Source organism: Suncus etruscus, chromosome 1 (genome assembly GCF_024139225.1).
Source record: "Suncus etruscus isolate mSunEtr1 chromosome 1, mSunEtr1.pri.cur, whole genome shotgun sequence".
NCBI lineage: Eukaryota > Metazoa > Chordata > Mammalia > Eulipotyphla > Soricidae > Suncus > Suncus etruscus.
The window spans coordinates 181,278,192-181,293,985 of NC_064848.1; the positions used below are offsets into that span (position 1 = coordinate 181,278,192).

Genomic DNA, 15,794 nt, shown 5'->3' on the forward strand with positions numbered 1-15,794 from the left:
GATCCCCCGGTGTCCCATATGGTCCCCCAAGCCAGGAGCGACTTCTGAGCGCATAGCCAGGAGTAACCCCTGAGCGTCAAACGGGTGTGGCCCAAAGAAACCAAAAAAAAAAAAAAAAGAACACCCCCCTTCACCAGTGCAACATTCCCATTACCGATCTCTCAAATCTCCCTCCTTCCCACCTCCTCCCCACATGTACTCTAGACAGGCTTTCTACTTCCTTCATTCATTCATATTGTTATGATAGTTCTCAGTGTAGTTATTTCTCTAACTGCACTCATCACTCTTTGTGGTGAGCTTCGTGTCATGAGCTGGACTTTCCAGCTCTCCTCTCTTTGTCTCTGAGGATTATTGGAAAATGTCTTTTATTTTTCTTAAAACCTATCAATGAGGGAGACTATTCTGTATCTATCTCTCTCCCTCTAACTTATTTCACTCAGCATAATAGATTCCATGTACAAGAAAATTTCATGACTTCATCTCTCCTGATGGCTGCATAATATTCCATTGTGTATATGTACCACAGTTTCTTTGGCCATTCATCTGAAGAAGGACATCTTGGTTGTTTCCAGAGTCTGCTATTGTAAATATCACGGTAATGAATATAGGTGTGAGGAAGGAATTTTTGTATTGTATTTTTGTGTTCCTAGAATATATCCCTAGGAGTGGTATAGTTGGATCGTATGGGAGCTCAATTTCCAGCATTTGGAAGAATCTCCATATCGCTTTCCATAAAGGTTGGACTAGATGGCATTCCCACCAGCAGTAAATAAGAGTTCCCTTCTCTCCATACCTCCGCCAGCACTGCTTTTTGCCATTCTTTGTGATGTGCTCCAATCTCTGTGGCGTGAGATGGTACCTTGTAGTTTTGATTTGCCTCTCCCTGATGATTAGTTATATGGAGCATTTTCTCATGTGCCTTTTGGCCATTTGTATTTCTTCTTTGAGGAAGTGTCTGTTCATTTCTTCTCCCCATTTTTTGATGGGATTAGATGTGTTTTGTTTTGTTTTTTTTTCTTGTAAAGTTGTCAGTGACTCGTATATTTTGGTATTAGTCCCTTATCTGATGGGTATTGGGTGAATAGTTTCTCCCACTACGTGGTTGTCTCTTGTATCCTGGGCACTATTTCCTTTGAGGTACAGAAGCTTCTCAGCTTAATATATTCCCATCTGTTTATCTTTGCTTCCACTTGTTTGGAGAGTGCTGTTTCCCCCTTAAAGATGACTTTAGTCTCAATGTCATGGAATGTTTTACCTGCATGTTGTTCAATATAACTTATGGTTTCAGAAATGATATCAAGGGCTTTAATCCATTTGGATTTTACCTTATTACATGGTGTTAACTGGGAGTCTAAGGGTTTTTTTGTTCTGTTTTGTTTTTTTTGTTTTGCAACTGCCTAACCAGTTGTGCCAACACCATTTGTTGAAGAGGCTTTCCTTGCTCCATTTAGGGTTTCTTGCTCCTTTATCAAAAATTAGGTGATTGTATGTCTGGGGAACATTCTTTGAGTACTCAAGCCTATTCCACTGATCTGAGTGTCTGTCTTTATTCCAATACCATGCTGTTTTGATAACTATTGCTTTGTAATACATTCTAAAGTTGGGGGAAGTAATGCCTCCCATATTCTTTTTCCCAATAATTGCTTTAGCTATTCGAGGGTGAATTTCAGAAGTTTTTGATCCACGTTTTGGAAGAATGTCATGGGTATCCTTAGAGGAATCGCATTAAATCTGTACAATGCTTTGGGGAGTATTGCCATTTTAATGATGTTGATCCTGCCAATCCATGAGCAGGATATGTGTTTCCATTTCCATGTGTCCTCTTTTATTTTTTGGAATAGGGTTTTTATAGTTTTCTTTGTATAGACTCTTCATATCTTTAGTCAAGTTGACTCCAAGATATTTAAGTTTGTGTGGCACTAATGTGAATGGGGTTGTTTTCTTAATGTTCACTCCCACTTACCTGGAAACATATAGATTATGATCGACTATGTTAACTATGTGATACATGCTCTTTAAATAAAGTATATTAAAATTTTAATCCTTATATTTCAGATTTTATATGGTGTTTTCATTTTCCCTTATTTCCAAATAATCTACATGCCCAGTTTTCTTTCTTTTTCTTTTATACAAAACATTAAGTAGATGAGTACATTTCAAATATTCAGAATATTTTTTGTTTTGGGTTGTGCATTGTTTTAATATTTTATATTTTAATTTGTCATCATAAATAATAACTAGTAAGACATGAGATATATTTATTGAGTTTTTAATCATCTAAATTACCTATTTAATGAAATTATTTCCTAATTGAATCAACTCTCAGTTCTGAAACAAAAACTCTTCTCTTTCCTTTCCTCCTCCCATCTCTCCTTCCTCCATCCTTCTTTTTGTCTCTACTTTCTCTCTTTTCCCTGTTATTTTTCTAGATTGTTAAGGTTTTATAAATCTCTGTAACCTTTTGTATTTGTGTAATTTAATTTAAGAATTATCAGTTTTTTCTTAAATAAAACTCAGATTTTATGTGCTGCCTGAATTTTAAGATATGTAGTTACTATAATAAAAGATTTTATTAGAACTTACATTTTTATCAATATTAATATACATTTTATGCATAATCTCTTGTCTAAAATTCTACTTTGTCAGTAATTCCCAAATGTTAGTTATACTCATATTGGTCTGATAAAGCTTTGCTCATTCTGGCACCAAAGTGATAGCACATTGGGCAGGACATTTGCTTTGCATGTAGCCAACCCAGTTTGATCCCCAGCATCCCATCTGGTTCTCTGAGATTTCTACTAGGAATGATTTCTGAGCGCAGAGCCAGGAGTAATGCCTGAGTTCCACTGTGTGTACCAAGAAATAAATGAATTAATGAATAAACAAATAAATAAAAGTTTTGCCCATTCCATAAGCTTTTATTTCTTTAAATGATTTTATTTTGAGTACTTTTCTTTAAACAAATGCATGGGATTATTTTATTTCTTTACTCCAAATTGAGAGTCCTCTGAGTTAAAATAATTAACCAGTAGTCATATATTATAATGTCTGGTGTGTTTCTTATTTAATATTTTGTATACATTTTCTTGTTTTTTTTTATTCTTTTTCTTTACATTTGTTATCTAATTTCAAAGTTCTACTTTAGATTATTTTGTTCTTCTATGATCAGCCTTAAACTTTTAATAAATAGAAATCATTTTCTTTTCTTTTCTTTTTTTTTTTTGGTTTTTGGGCCACACCCGGTAACGCTCAGGGGTTACTCCTGGACATGTGCTCAGAAGTTGCTCCTGGCTTGGGGGACCATATGGGACACCGGGGGATCGAACCGCGGTCCGTCCAAGGCTAGCACAGGCAAGGCGGGCACCTTACCTTTAGCGCCACCGCCCGGCCCCAGAAATCATTTTCTTTACTCTATAAGGTAACAATGCCTACACCCAGATTACTTAAGAAAAATAATGATTAATATTCAGGTATTTTATATCTTGCTTTATTTCTTCCTTACAATCTCCTCCTGTCTACTATTAAATAATCTTAAATTTTGTTTCCAGATTGTTGACATTTTTACTTTATTATTTTGTTTTATAAATACCTACATAATTTCATTGATTTTATTGCCATATTTTCAAAAACTAATTAGTATTAGTATAAATTTATTATAACTATAAAATATAGCATGTAGCTATAAATTTTACTAATTTATATTAACTATAAATTTTACTGATATTATTGTTCATATTTAATGATATGCTATATATTTGTTTCTCTGTCATATTTTGCTGAAATAGAGTATGATAGTTTATCTTTGAAATGTTTTTGTTCTAATAGATAGAGGTGCTCAGGTTCACGTCCTCAAGCATTCAATATTAAAAGCAAAGAATTAAAAATTAGGTATCTGGGGACCAACTAGGGTGCCAGGATCAAACTCAGGTCAGCTGAACCCAACGCAATCTCAGTTTTTTTCTTATAATTTCTCATAAAGAAATCATTCTAGATATTTGAAGACTGAAATAAACTTCTCTGAGCCTTTGTCAAGATGTTTGCAGTCTCTGGAGTCAAACCATTCTTTTATCTTCTCCAGTTCTAGAAGTCACTTTTAATTCTATTTCTTAAAACCTCTCATTGATCTGCACTCTCCTACCTCCCTCTTTCACTTATAAGAGACCTTGTCATCATACTGAATCCCCTGAATAATCCAGGATATCATCTCTGTGTAAAGGTCTTGAACTTAATCATTATCTAATAAAGCCCTTTCACCATTCACATTTTTTTTAATATATATAATTTTTATTTTGATCATAGTGTCTTACATATTGTTGACAATAACATTTTAGGTACATATTTACATAAAATCAGGGGGGATTCCCATCACCAATTTGTCCTCCCTACACCTCCGTTTTTGTCCTACCTCCCATTTCCTCTTCCCTCACCTCCAGGGCGGCTAGAATATGTGGTCCCCTCTGTATCCAACCCACTACTTAGTAGTCTTGCCCCTGTTTGGTCTTAATGCCTCCCTTATCTCCCCCTCTAATTGTAGGCAGGACTAGTCACCATTCACATTTTTATGGTGTTTCATGAAAGTGAACATGACTTCTTTGGGAAGGCCATTATTCTGCCTGCCACACTATCTTTTTTCTTCCTTAATAAGTACATTTATTTGACCTATTACTCTATTTTTCAAAAAGTTATTTGACATATTTTCTAGAGCTGAGAACTGGTCATAAATTTTATTTCTATAATGATAGTATTAATTTTCAAGAATTCTGATTCATCTTTTCTTGGTAAACTAGCAAGAAACACAAAATTATCCTTGAAGATGCTAATTTTGCTTTCTCTGTAGTTTTATTTTCTTTTTTTATATCAACACTTTTCATTAGGGGATTTGTCTGTTTAATCATCCTATGAATCACTTTCAGACTATTAATTTTTCATTCAGTATTAGTGATTAGGTTACTTGTTCACATTTACAAATTGGGAACTGAATAAATGAGTTAGTACCTGGACTTTGGCATCTTCCTCACGTGCAAAAATCATTTCTCCAAAAATTGGTCTGAATTCTGATAACAGAATCCTTCATTCTTTTTCAGTGAAGGGAATTTGAGATGCACATCTTCTTTTTAGGGACTTTGGAGGGGGTATTTAACCCTAAGTGGCTCATTGTAGTAACCAAAGTAACCTGAGATCACAGTGCAGCTGCTTTGGGAATCCTAGCTCTAAGCTGGAAGGCATTCATAGACCATCTATTCCTGTTCAGGAAACTATTATTTTGGAGGAAGGCCCTTCTTCCAAATCAGTGCTCAGAAAACTCAGGGACCTTGCCAGTAACTCGCAGTCAACTTGGCAGGCAATACAATGTGGACACCTGAGGATACAAAGCTTTTTAGGCTTTGCACCGTTGGGGTTTACCCAGAGCCATGCCAAGTGGTTCAAACACCTCCATGGTTGCACTTGGTGATATTCAGGTAAGAATGTGGGACCAGGAACTGAACATGGTTTATCACATGCCATACTTCCTATACTCTCACTTGGCCACTCATCCCTAACAGAGACAAATGAGACATCAACCCTTTGAGTGGTATTGCTCTTTCACAGTCTTTTATCTAAGTAGTTCTCATTCTGTACCTTACTCTAAAAGTCACTCTGGTATTTTATTGGCAAACATTCTCTTGATTCCCTTTTTCCACATTTTTGTTGTTGTGGGTGTAGGAATGGGATCCAAGTGGTGCTCAAGAAACCATCAATTCTCCATCAATGGGATCAATGCAAGGGCCTCTGGATGATGGAGATACCAGAACCATGATGGTGACAGTGTTGGCTCTCTTCAAGTGCATACTCAGAGGTGTTTAGGAGACCATGTGATGCTACAAATCAAAATCAGGTTGAGTGTATCCCCAGCCGTAGTGCATCTTGCTCTCCCCTCCCAGTTTTAGTAAGGCTCATTTAACTTGTTGAGATTTTTTTTTTTTTGTCTTTGGGTCACATCCGGCAGCACTCAGGGGTTACTCCTGGCTCTACACTCAGAAATCGCTCCTGGCAGGCTCAGTGAACCATATGGGATGCTGGGATTCGAACCACTGTCCTTCTGCATACAAGGCAAATGCCTTACCTTCATGCTATTTCTCTGGCCCCCTATTGAGAGTCTTAATCAATGGTATGTTACCAACCACTTTATGTATTTTTAGAAATTCTGAATAATCTTCTCTGTCAACAAAAGGTACTTTGCTGGTGATACTTCAGTATTGTTATATTTACCTTGTGGTGTTTAATGGGTTGTAAGGTAGGACACATAAGAAGTCAACTCAATGAATTTGAAGTCTTTGTATGAAAAACTTTGAACTGGGGCCGGTGCAGTGGCGCTAGAGGTAAGGTGTCTGCCTTGCCAGCACTAGCCTAGGACAGACCGTAGTTCGATTTCCCCAACATCTCAAATGGTCCCCCAAGCCAGGAGCGACTTCTGAGTGCATAGCCAGGAGTAACTCCTGAGCATCACCGGGTGTGGCCCAAAACCCAAAAAAAAAAAAAGAAATACTTTGAACTACAAAAAAATTTTTATCAATTCCTTGTTCTACTATTATTTGTCTGTCAATTGTAAGGAATAATTTAGAAAATATAGAAATAAGTAAAAATTACATATATGTATATATATGAATGATCAAGTTGCTTGTAATCATCACCTCTCTACTTTAAGGGATCATTTATCATTCCTTAAAACTGTGATATGTTCTACCCCATAGCAACTTTTCTGTGAATTTTTATTACTATTTAACCTCTCCTTTTGTGAATTCTTTTCTATTTGTTTGTTTGTTTGTTTGTTTGTTTTGGGAGGTCACACCCATTGGTGCTCAGGGGTTACTCCTGGCAGGCTCAAGGAACCATATGAGATGCAGGGATTCAAACCTGGGTCTGTCCAGTATTGGCCACATGCAAGGCAAATAAATAAATGCCTTACCACTGTGCTATCGCTCTGGCCCCTCCTTTTGTAAATTTTTAAATGAGTTGTAGAATTTATCTAGCCCTGTCCCGTCACCCTTCTCTTCACACCACCTCAGTCTTTTTGTGAGTGACAATGTTGTGCTAATGGAATTTGCCTTTTATTTCCATAACCCCAAAATATCATTGGTTTCCTTATTGGTCCCTATTACTGTTTAAATCTTTGTCATTTGGAATAGTTTTATTTTTTTTTATTTTTTTTTATTTAAACACCTTGATTACATACATGATTGTGTTTGGGTTTCAGTCATAAAAGGAACACCACCCATCACCAGTGCAACATTCCCATCACCCAAGTCCCAAATCACCCTCCTCCCCACCCAACCCCCGCCTGTACCCTAAACAGGCTCTACATTTCCCTCATACATTCTCAATATTAGGACAGTTCAAAATGTAGTTATTTCTCTAACTAAACTCATCACTCTTTGTGGTGAGCTTCCTGAGGTGAGCTGGAACTTCCAGCTCTTTTCTCTTTTGTGTCTGAAAATTATTATTACAAGGGTGTCTTTCATTTTTCTTAAAACCCATAGATGAGTGAGACCATTCTGCGTTTTTCTCTCTCTCTCTGACTTATTTCACTCAGCATAATAGATTCCATGTACATCCATGTATAGGAAAATTTCATGACTTCATCTCTCCTGACAGCTGCATAATATTCCATTGTGTATATGTACCACAGTTTCTTTAGCCATTCATCTGTTGAAGGGCATCTTGGTTGTTTCCAGAGTCTTGCTATGGTAAATAGAGCTGCAATGAATATAGGTGTAAGGAAGGGGTTTTTGTATTGTATTTTTGTGTTCCTAGGGTATATTCCTAGGAGTGGTATAGCTGGATCGTATGGGAGCTCGATTTCCAGTTTTTGGAGGAATCTCCATATCGCTTTCCATAAAGGTTGAACTAGACAGCATTCCCACCAGCAGTGGATAAGAGTTCCTTTCTCTCCACATCCCCGCCAACACTGTTTATTCTCATTCTTTGTGATGTGTGCCATTCTCTGGGGTGTGAGGTGGTATCTCATCGTTGTTTTGATTTGCATCTCCCTGATGATTAGTGATGTGGAACATTTTTTCATGTGTCTTTTGGCCATGCGTATTTCTTCTTTGTCAAAGTGTCTGTTCATTTCTTCTCCCCATTTTTTGATGGGGTTAGATGTGCAGGAAATCCTAAATGGAGCAGGGAAAGCCTCTTCAACAAGTGGTGTTGGCACAATTGGATAGCCACTTGCAAAAAATTAAACTTAGACCCCCAGCTAACATCATGTACAAAGGTAAAATCCAAATGGATTAAAGACCTCGATATCAGCCCCAAAACCATAAGATATATAGAACAGCACATAGGCAAAACACTACAGGACATTACAGGCATCTTCAAGGAGGAAACTGCACTCTCCAAGCAAGTGAAAGCAGAGATTAACAGATGGGAATATATTAAGCTGAGAAGCTTCTGCACCTCAAAGGAAATAGTGCCCAGGATACAAGAGCCACCCACTGAGTGGGAGAAACTATTCACCCAATACCCATCAGATAAGGGGCTAATCTCCAAAATATACAAGGCACTGACAGAACTTTACAGGAATAGTTTTATTTTTACAAGACTTCTTTCCTGAGTTGTTCTTGACCTATTTATGAGAACCTGGAAAGGAAGAGAAATGGTCTTGCCTGAGTGCTTTATTTGCCTCTTTTTGAGCCATTTGCTTTACATGAGCAGGAGCAATCTTTCTCCTTTCTCCTTAGCAAGGAATTTGATCTGTACTACTAACACAAATATCCACATCCACCCTCTACAACTTCAACAATCATTGTATAAAAAGGTTAGATGAAGCTTTGGGTTCAGAGACTGACAATGAATATTGTCTTTGATGGAACCTAGCACAGTGCCATATAAATGTTAGTAGCCCAATAAGGATTTTTAATGGTTTTGAAATGTGAATTGGTACTACATTTTCAAATAGAAACTATCATTTCTCTATTATTATTTATATGCATTATTCAGACCCTGATTACAAAGTTGATTTGTTGTAACTAAAAGTTGCAAGCACACCATATGCATTAAGCTATTCAAGTTAGTTAAGGCCTTGATTAAAAGATAGAAACCAAATACAACCAAATTACCCAGTTGTAAGACTTAAGGTAAGATTCAAAAGTTTTCCCAACAAAACTATGGGTTTTGTAAGGGGAGGTGCGTCACACCCGGCAGCGCTCAGGGGTTATTCCTGGCTCTGGGCTCAGAAATCGCTCCTGGCAGGCTTGGGGGACCATATGGGATGCTGTATTCGAATCACTGTCCTTCTGTATGCAAGGCAAACACCCTACCTCCATTCTATCTCTCAGGCCCCAAGGATTTGTAAATATTTTTAATGAGAAGAATAAGCATCAGAGGTTGAGGAAATGGGAGCAGGTATCACAATTGAACTTCATAAATATTGACTGCAATCTAGCATACTGACTCAGTGATCTTTACTCTGTTCTGCATTGGAATAGAAATGGAGTTCTATTTACTCTGACACTCTATTCTCATTAATGAACCAATGGACTAATAAGTGATGGATAGTTTTTAAATGCATTACAACCACTGATTGACTAAAATATTCTATTTTATTCAGTTAACATTCTGTGAGATCCATAGCTATTGGCACATTAAAATGGAAGAGATTTTATTCTAAAATCATCTACTTTTGTTCCCTCTTACTTTACATATGAAGAAATTGAAGGAAGTGATTTGCCCAAGATACTCCAATGACTCATCTAAATCAGTGTACTCCCAAAAGACTGTTTAGCAGCTGGGGGATTCCAGTTCCTTTTATATCTAAGTTTTGGAATCATAAATTCTCAACAGATGGATGTGTCTAGTGAACCCCTCTTTGGTAAAGATCATTCCCAGAATCCAGAGTTAGTAGTTTTGTGTCATGATTTTTGTTACTATTGATAGAAATTTTGTTCTTATCTCTCTCTTTCTCTCTTTATATATGTATATATACATGAATGTATATATAAACATGTGTATATACTTATGTGTATATACTTATGTATATACATATATATGTATATATATGTATATACTTATGTATATACTTAATGTACATAAATATAAATATATACAGGTGAAAGTTTTCTATTGGAATTTGTAGTTAAATGTCTAGTGACTCCAGCTATTGATTTCATAAAAATAGCAAGGCTGCTATGAGAAGGCAAATTTCATTAAAAAGTAAATAGGTACAGCAATTACTTTGTGTATGTGGTCTTCCAAAGAGCCATGCTTTTGTGGAGTCTCTCCCTTCAGGACCCAGGTACCAGGTCACTTACATTCTTGGTTGTCCCTGTTTGACCAATAGAATAGGGTGCGATTGACATTCTCTAACTCAAAGGGTGAATCACCTACAGCCTTGCAGTCTCCAAAGGATCCTTTTCAAAAGGGTCACTCTTTTTTTTTGGGGGGGGGGAGCACACCCAGTGACACTCAGGGGTTACTCCTGCTATGCACTCAAAAATCGCTCCTAGCTTGGGGGGCCATATGGGGCGCCAGAAGATCGAACCTAGGTCCGTTCTAGGTTAGCTGCTTGCAAAGGCAGAAGCCCTACCTCTGTGCCACCGCTCCAGCCCAAAAGGGTCATTCTTGAGTTGCTCAATGTGAATCCAGCAGCCATTCCCATGACGTCATAGCCATCAGGTGTTTTAGTTTTCAGCCCCAGCTGAGTTCCCAGCCAACTTCTAATATCATCTGCCAGGATTGGAAGTAATATTCAGTTCATCCTAACATCCAGCTCTGGGACTGTCATACTAGGCTGGTACCTAGTAAGACCCCAGGGAGAGTCAATCTACACAATTGTGAGTGAAAATAATAAATTGTTCCTTTAAGCCATTGTGTTTTAAGATGATTTGTTACATAGCAGTAGATAATGGAAACAGTCTAAAACATCAAAATTCTTTTTCTCCCCAGAGCCCACAAAACTCAGTGTGGTAAAATAGAATATCTACCAAGATCTAGAAGATGGTCAAATTGAAATTTAAACTCCCCCCTATTACCACAACCAACCCAGATTGTACTGTTTCCAGCTAAGTTATTTCTTTCTGGGCTAAGTGAAACACTAGGGATAGAAGGATTTTGAAAAAGCAATGCAATTTAAAAATACCTATTGAGACAGGTATTTTGACATTTGAAAGAAGAAAAAACAATTTAGGATGCTTTCAAAGCTTTCCAATGTTTACCTTTATATTATTTCACTCTGGGCTATAGAAAATAGTTCTTATTCTACTGTCTAGTTATTTTAGCAATCAACAGTACCCCTTATAGGTTTTAATTGAAGTTCTTGGTGAAGCATTTTATTTACTGGTAGTTTATTTCTGCCCAACATGAACCAAGCTAATTTTATCTTCTTTGAGCAGATTTTCTTTTTCCATTTCCTTTTCATTTTTGCTTCTCTCTTCTGTTATCCTTATATTCTTTTGTTATTCCTTCCCTTTTTTTTTAAATCAATGCCTTCTTCTGAATATATCTCACTCAAGACAAAGAAAAAGTCCTTTGAGTTTTAGTTGGAAAGTCTCCAAGGTGTGAAGAGTCCCTGAGTTACTCTCATTCACTTTAAGTCATTTAATTGTCACATAAGACCCCCAGACATTGATATTGCTTTATTTATAAAGATGAGGATATTGAGACTAAGATAAAGAATTTGCCCAAATTTTCTAGCCTGGAACAACTGGAAAAATCCACTGAAATATTGTCATGTTTTATTTCAGTGTTTTTGTTTCTATATTTTGTGTCTATAATGCCATATTCCATTAGAAATTTATACTTAATTCCATGGACTTCCACAGAATGACTTGACCTGAATTTCTCCTCCTCTCAAGAACCTTATTAATCTCTGGCTTTAAATACTACCAGCTCTTGTAAAACTGCTGTTCATTTCTGCTGTTTCCTAGGCCTGTGGAATCACATTTTACAGCCCATAAGCTTCTTTCCTGGTGAACCAAATAAGACCGGATCCACTTAGAATAGTTCTATTTAGAGATATAGAATATTTGTGAGAAAAAAAAATAAAATTAACTTGGTTTACTTCCCTGCCCCCGCTTTTTTTCCCCGCTTCTTTGTCACATCAGCTCTATCAAGAATAAAGTTGACCAAGAGAGCACAATTCAGTGGGGTTAGTGATAGGATCCTTTAAAATAGAACCTTTAGACTTTAGGATATGTGACAGATTCTTCTGAGAGCTTAATGACAATGCAGATACTAGGCATCTATCTCAAGGATCTAATTTAGGAGCATTTTAGGTGGCACCTAGGAATCAAACTTTTATAAAGCACTTAAGTGATCTAAGACTTGGTGGAACACTGCCTGAAAATGAGAAAGATCAATTGTAGTTAGGCTGGGGGAGGAAACTGTTACTCCAGGAAGTTTTCTTAGTTGGCCACTGCTGTTGTTATAGCTTCTCAGGCTCATCTGTCTAAGACTGCCCTGCCAAATTTGCCCACAATGCCCAAAATACCCTGGAAATGATTCTAAGGCATGGGTCTCCAGAGATAATGCAGGATACTTTGTCTGGGTGTTGGAAACGGGAATGGGATCCCACCTTCTCCCCACACCCCACGAGCTCTACTTACAGAACAGGCATTTTGGAAAGGCAACCTCCACTCCCTTTTTACCTCCTGAATGGTCTAGTTTGAGGTTCTGTGCTACTTTCACTGCACTCTCTGCCCAAGACTTTGGAATGCACTTAGTGACTTTTTAAAAGATCCTTTAAGGCCTCCTCTCTCCCACCTTTCTTATTGCGTAAGGCAAATAGAGTTGCTCTATCACTTCAAAGTCAAAGAATGCAAGTCTACCTACTTCCTTTATTCTGTCCACAGATGTCTACACGCAGCTATTACAGTGCCTGAACTGGGTAGATTTGGGGGTGGAATTTCAGAGAAGAAAATGAAAAAGTGATAGTATATTGCCCCCTCCCTGATTTTTGTATATTGGGTAAGAAGAAAACAGAGGAGGTTGGGCCACACCAAGCAGTGCTGGGAGCTACTCCAATTCTGAGGTCATCAGTTGTTTCTTTTTTTTTTTTTTATTGGGAGCCTTATACCCATAAATTAAAAACAAACAAAAACAAGCTTCTACAAGTTATATAATAGCATAACATTAAACAGGTGTTTTCTTTTTTTTTTCCAGTAGATATATATTTTTTTAATTTATTTAAACACCTTGATTACATACATGATTGTGTTTGGGTTTCAGTCATGTAAAGAACACCACCCATCACCAGTGCAACATTCCCATCACCAATGTCCCAAGTCTCCCTCCTCCCCACCCGACCCCCGCCTGTGCTCTAAACAGGCTCTCCATTTTCCTCATACATTCTCAATATTAGGAAAGTTCAAAATGTAGTTATTTCTCTAACTAAACTCATCACTCTTTGTGGTGAGCTTCCTGAGGTGAGCTGGAACTTCCAGCTCTTTTCTCTTTTGTGTCTGAAAATTATTATTACAAGGGTGTCTTTCATTTTTCTTAAAACCCATAGATGAGTGAGACCATTCTGCGCTTTTCTCTCTCTCTCTGACTTATTTCACTCAGCATAATAGATTCCGTGTACATCCATGTATAAGAAAATTTCATGACTTCATCTCTCCTGACAGCTGCATAATATTCCATTGTGTATATGTACCACAATTTCTTTAGCCATTCGTCTGTTGAAGGGCATCTTGGTTGTTTCCAGAGTCTTGCTATGGTAAATAGTGCTGCAATGAATATAGGTGTAAGGAAGGGGTTTTTGTATTGTATTTTTGTGTTCCTAGGGTATATTCCTAGGAGTGGTATAGCTGGATCATATGGGAGCTCGATTTCCAGTTTTTGGAGGAATCTCCATATCACCAAAAGAGACCCCAGAAAAACCACCCCAAGACACATCCTAGTCACAATGACAAATCCCACAGATAGAGACAGAATTCTGAAAACAGCAAGATCAAAAGGGGAAATCACGTTCAAGCAAGTTGTTTCTTGTGCTACGGGGAACATATGGTGCAGTGGACCAAACACTGGGAACATATGGGGTTGGGGACTAAATTTCTGCATGCAAGGTATTTATTCTAACCCTTAGAATGATCCCTCTGGACCTCTTCCATCCAATAAAAATGTCAGAGTGGTCATTATAACAGAAGCACTTATTTCTGTACTAAATTGTTAAATTTTCTGATAGAGAAACTAGTATACCTGGGTTGAATATAAAAAAAAATGGCTGCTAGGTGTGCAAAAGAAAACTTAACTGACTCCAGGAAAATTCCTAAGTTTTTAATAGAAAAATAAAGTATATTGTAGAGGCAAAAAGAAGTTTATTTGATGGGGGAGATAAGAGTACAATACTTTGGTTTCTTGGGGAAACCAAAGAGCTAAAGATTCACTTTAGTAGATAGATATTAGTAATACTGAGAGAGATGATGAGAGCCAAGGGTAAAAAATCAAGTGAGGGAAAGGTTATCCAAGAATGTGAATGTAGAGAACCATAATTTCTTAAACACAGGGAACTGGCAGGGAGATATCAGTCACTTACCATGTTTTGTTTTGTTTTGTTTTGTTTTTTGAGCTGCCTGCCACCAAGGTACCACTTTTCCCAAAAGAATAACAGTTCCATAAGTATGCAACTGACAGAGTGGGGTGGAGATGAGTAGGGGTTAGACATAAAGCCAACAAGAGAAAGACAACAAGCCAAATATGTATATATCATTGTGCTATGGGGTGAGTTATCTTTATAAAAGATGAGGAAAATCTTAACCCCTGAACCTGTTAATCTGAATTTGGAAATAGTTTTTTAAACCATTTTTGCAGATGTATTATAGTTGAAGTGATGCCAGTTAGATTAGGGTGAATCTGAAATCTAATGGCTGATATCTTTCTAAGATAATCATGTGAAAACATAGGACATAAATACACAAAAAGGAAGGTAATGTCCTGATGGAGGAAGGGGATTAAAGTGACATTATTTCTAAAAACCATGGGACATCCAGTAGTGCTGGCAAATCCACCAGATAAAGGAGCATGTGGTAGATTCTACCTTATAGTTACTGGTAGCAAGTTTGCCCACACCCTGACTTCACAATTCTGACACCCAGAACAGTGAAACAATAAATTTCTCCTGGTTTTGAGGGTTTGTTTGTTCATTTTTTGAATTTTGGGCCACACCCGGTGACACTCAGGGGTTACTCCTGGCTATGCTCTCAAAAATCGCTCCTGGCTTGGAGGACCATAGGGGACATCAGGGATGGAACCAAGGTCCGTCCTAGATTGGCCCACTGCACCATCTCAAATTTCTACTGTTTTTTTTTGTCCCCCAATTCACAATACAGAACAGGCAAAGGGCCTAGGTTGAGGTGTATATGGGGTGCATTTACTGTTCCTCCTCTTTCTATACAGTCAGTGTAAAGAACACAGCCTGTGGTAAGAATTGGGAGGCCTTATCTTTTCTTTTATTTTTTTTTTTATTTATATATATAAAATCCTTCATCAGTGCAACATTCCCATGACCAATATCCCAAGTGTCCTTCCTCCCCACCGGCCTGTACTCTAGTCAGGCTTTCTACTTCCCTCATTCAGTCACATTTTGTTATAATAGTTCTCAGTGTAATTATTTCTGTAATTGCACTAAACAATCCCTGTGGATGAAGCTCACCGCTGACATGAAACTCACCAAATTTCTACTGTTTTAAACTACTAAATCTGAGTCATTTGTGATAGCTGTCCCCCACAGAAAACTAGTGTGATGATAATGATTGTTATGAAGAAGAAAATTCTGGAAAGGAAAATAGAAAATGTCAGGAGAGTAGGAAGAATGCTAC

General features: G+C 37.4%; 1 protein-coding gene and 1 non-coding gene across 3 annotated transcripts in view; one reads left to right on the forward strand and one right to left on the reverse strand.

Moving 5' to 3' along the window:
• The window catches only part of CA10 (carbonic anhydrase 10), a 550,141-nt gene that overhangs the window by 267,682 nt on the left and 266,665 nt on the right, over positions 1 to 15,794 (forward strand). The window lies entirely within an intron of this gene.
• Positions 15,281 to 15,413, reverse strand: LOC126031234 (small nucleolar RNA SNORA51). The gene has a single exon (XR_007503260.1). It is a non-coding gene; the product is annotated as a small nucleolar RNA SNORA51 (small nucleolar RNA).